This window comes from Girardinichthys multiradiatus, chromosome Y, assembly GCF_021462225.1.
Source record: "Girardinichthys multiradiatus isolate DD_20200921_A chromosome Y, DD_fGirMul_XY1, whole genome shotgun sequence".
NCBI lineage: Eukaryota > Metazoa > Chordata > Actinopteri > Cyprinodontiformes > Goodeidae > Girardinichthys > Girardinichthys multiradiatus.
Window position 1 is genome coordinate 27,970,573 of NC_061818.1, and position 4,533 is coordinate 27,975,105.

A 4,533-nucleotide genomic window follows, 5' to 3' on the forward strand; every position below is an offset into this window, starting at 1 on the left:
ATACTGTTCAATGGTTAGTTATTAATTGGAATGCATGTGCCTGACTTGAAATCTATATGATTCGATTGAATTGACTGCCCATTTTAACGCTACCCACCTTTCACACAATGCAACAGGAAACAACACTCTCCAATTATTTTTACCTCTGCCTTCCTCCCTCCCTGCTGGATGGAGTAAGGGGGAGTCAGGTTTAGCCTAAACCGGCTCAGTTATGGTTGAGGTGCAAACACACCCTCCATTTCTGCTACCTGTATGACCCCTTCTCTTTTCTACTGGTTATAATCATTCTGACAGAGAGAGGTATCCCCAATCCTTGTGGTTTTTAGTATAACAGTGGCCACCAGTGGGCTCTACATGGACACACTTTATCAGTGTATTATTTTACTTAGTACCCCTAAACATGCCCCATTCTAAAATGGCCACACCCAAACGCTAGGGTTAGAGCAGAGCACTAGCGTTCTGGAAAGGCTGCAAGGACCTTGGTTAGAATCCCACAGACTGCCACTTTGGATCCCTGAGCAAGACCCGAAATGCTTCCCGGGCGCTGCACCGCCGCCCACTGCTCCCTAAGGGATGGTTTAATGCAGAGGACATATTTCATTGGAAGTACAATTGCAATGACAAATGCAGCTGTATACTGCAGTAAAATAATCTGCCTCCGGGAGTGATGAACTATCTGTTTTAAGAAATATCACTGACAGTGACAGGAAGTGTAGAGGCAACAAAAGCTCACTCTTTCTGAGCCTAAAAATACGGTTCTCGAAAAAGAACCGTAGTTTCGCTCATTGCTGAACAGAGTAATGGAATGATGAGTCTGCCCTCCAGTGGCGAAAGCAAGAACTGCAACACTAAGTGACATTTTCTGAGTTCGGGGCGGTGTTTTTCATAAAGCACATTTTGAAATATTTAGAATTTTTGTGTACACAGTAGAGGGAAATTTTCGTATTTTAAATAAGATGCCATGAAGTGTTGAAGGATTAAAAACTAAATTTAAAAGATACACAGAATGTCCTTCAGAATGGAAAATGCCCACCAAGAAAAAAACAACATTAACAGTAATGATAATTTTTCCAAAGTTTGTTTAGTTGTCAACCAAAAACTACAACTCTCATAGTGGCTCAATAAACCAACACAGAATGACAAAAATAGTCATATTTATCTTTATGATTAGGTATGCATAGGCAATGGGCTTCTATACCACAGCTTAGATTGGTGAAATTGACATTTTGTTCATAAAAACCTATACAATGGATAATTTGGCATACAGACCATCATAACCCAGAATGCTTAATTCAAATTGGAACTGGATTATTCTTCAATGGAAGAAGATTTGAATCAGTTTGTGGTTTGTCAAACCTTTCTCAGACAAAATTTCCATGGTTATAGGATTAAAATCAGCAGAAAAATCCAGATCAGATAGAACAATATATTGTACAACAGTTTTTAAAATGGACCACGTCTGAGGTGGTCTACATGACTTTTTCTATTTCTTGTGTTATTACAAAATAACAACAATTTCTTTAATAATTTAAGATTTCATTATGCAGTGCAGGATATTCCTGTGCAAACCTGACCAATTTAAATGTATCCTGTACACTATGTCCTATGTGTATGTATATATATATTATTTCATTTGGTCATGAACATTTGTTGATGTTGCCTCTGCTTTTACTTGCTGAACCTCTCATTTGGATGAGTTTTCTATTGTTGGTTTTTGTTCGTTTGCCTTATTGCACTTTAGGATCTTTTATTGTTTTATGTTAAGGGGATGTTTGACCTTGCTATTGCAAGGACTTTAACTTTTAGTATCCTTTTAGTTTTTTGGTACTCCCCCCCAAAACTATACACAAATGCTTATAGTGAATATGCATGCTGTTTACAATGTCTTTCACTGGGCTGTTGTTAGTGATTTTCTTTAATCTGCTGGTGTAACTTTAAGATAAAAACAAAAATCATCTGCAGTGTATTTTAAACGAATGCAGTAAAATTGCTGGCATATCCCTGATATGACCTCTACAATACTAGATTTTTAAAGAAGGCTAAAATATTCTTGACATACCCCAGCCATCCATTATGGGAGAATATTCCCTGCTATCTCTAGGAAGGGGGTACAGGACACCATGATATAGAACAATCAGACTAAAAAAACATATTTATGTTTCTGTCAGCTTGGTGAACTCGAAAATATGAGGAAGAACTTAGATTTCTTCTTCTTTTAATATTGTTGCTGTGTGATTGTTTTTATGTGACTGCTGTCCTCACAACTTTCTCCTCAGAGATAATAAAGTTTATCTTTGACCTTTAACCTTTAATATTCCACCACACTTTAATCAAGCTGTAATAGACTGCCGACCTGTACAGGTTGTACCCCGCCTCTCGCCCATAGACTGCTGGAGATAGGCAACAGCTTCCCCACGACCCACTATGGAATAAGCGGTAGAAAATGACTGACTGACTGACTTTAATCAGGTTATGAACAATGTGCTCTTTGCACATAAAAAACAGATTATGTGCTTATTGGTGACCAACAATAAAAATAAAGTTTCTTTCAACATATGAAATAATTGTTTCTTTTGAGGGTAAGGATTTATTTTTAAATAAACAGAAAAAATGTTGTTATTGGTACCTTTCCTATTATATACTCTAAGAAATTTGTATGTATGTTCTAAAAGTCTTTTTGACTTTATATGTATCATATTTTAGTTGTTACAACGAGCAATGAATGTGAGTAAAAAATAAAAAAAGGAAAGCTACAAGCTTTGACTCACTTAGAGCATAGGGAAAACACCAGTAGATTTAAGTAAGTTATTCCAAACCTTTGGCTTCTCACACTTTGAAGCACAAAATAGCCATAACAGTGTGGCAAGGTTCTTTGAGCTATTTTTTTCTTTTCATTTATCAGAGTTATAAAGAGTCCGCTTTAGGTTTGAGGTCCAACATTGACACTGTGGGGACCATGAGAGTGCTGTTTACAGGTTGCTCCTCCGGCATTGGCTTGGCTGAGGCAGTACGCTTGGCCAAGGATGAGACCAAACAGTTTAAAGGTCAGTTCTTAATGTTCCTTGCTGCACCTAAAAACATATGCAGTAGATAAGGACAAGTATCTAAAATGAGTGACATCCTGTGTGTTTGTCTGAGCCAGTAGTTGCCACAATGAGGGATCCTGAGAAATGTGACCCTTTGGAAAAAGCAGCAGGTGATGCATAAAATAAAGTTGAATGCCTACAGTGAAGAATTCATTAGAGTGCATCAACAGACTTTCCAACTGACAAGTGGATGTCCTTAGTCTGTTTCCTTCGCTAAGGAATGTTCAAAGGGAACATCACTAAACAAGCAGAGATTATTGAAAGAGGACATTGTTTTCTTGTAGTGAGCAATGTCAGTGTTGGCATTGGGCCATTCGAGTGCCAAAGTATTACTAAAATGAAGGAGCTCCTTGACGTCAACCTTTTTGGCCAAGTGAGGTTGGTGACAGAGGTGATGCCAGACATGAAGCAAAGACAGAGTGGCCATGTTGTGGTAATGGGCAGTGTCATGGCAATACAAGGTGTGTTTTTTGACTGAATTTCAGACTAACCTAATAATTGAAAAACACATCTGATGTTGTTATTAACTCTCCTAAAGTTTCCACAAAGGACTTATGTTCAATGACGTCTACTCTGCCTCCAGGGTTGCTCTGGCAGGATTTTGTGAGCATCTGGCAGTACAAGAAATGAAATTTATCATTGAGCGATTACATGTCCTGAACAATACTGCATACTACAGTGGTGGAACCTGGTCCTGTGATGACAGAGTTTGAAAGAAAAGTGTATGAGGATGTGGAGAACATAGATTTGTCTGAGATAGATAAGACTGCCAGAATCTATTTATTTAGTCTAAAAAAGGTCTTCAGAGCATTAGGTCATACACCAGAAGAAGCGGCTGAGGCAAGTGATAACAATGTTCTCCTTAAATCTCAGATTTAAAGATCGCAAATGTCTTTTTCAGTTAAATTTTAAAAAAAAAGACGTTGGCTTGTTCCGATATAAAGTTATTTTCTTTTCCCACTATTTAGCAAACAAATAACGCTTTTTACAGCCAAGGACCAAACGACCAACCAACTGTACATGCCCACGACTGCACTGAAGCATGCAGATCCGACTGGCAGACTCCCCTACAGGCTTTCTATAAGATGATCTTTAAACAAGACAAGTGTTTTTAATGCCACATGGGGGGTTTTGCACATGCTGCACAGGAGGGGAAGTAAAGGCAAGACATTATTGATTAGGGTTCATGCAGTGTACTACACCTTAAAGAGGACTTTTTGGCACGGCGCTGATTTTATAGCTAGTAAAGAAAAGTACACTTATAATGTTATTTTGACAGATTCCCTGCACTGTGACCCAAAATCAGATGTTCATATTTTAAATTATTAAACTACAGATCAATCAACATCACTGCAATCACTTTCAAAGTATTTCTACATCTATTCTTAAAAATCCATTTCTCTTCAGTATGTAACATTTGTTTCCTGTGCAGAATGCATTTTTGTTT

At 37.8% G+C, this 4,533-nt stretch overlaps 1 pseudogene; it reads left to right on the forward strand.

Moving 5' to 3' along the window:
- Nucleotides 1-2,956: 2,956 nt before the first annotated feature.
- On the forward strand, nucleotides 2,957-3,965 carry LOC124864161 (annotated as a pseudogene).
- The last annotated feature ends 568 nt before the right edge of the window (nucleotides 3,966-4,533 follow it).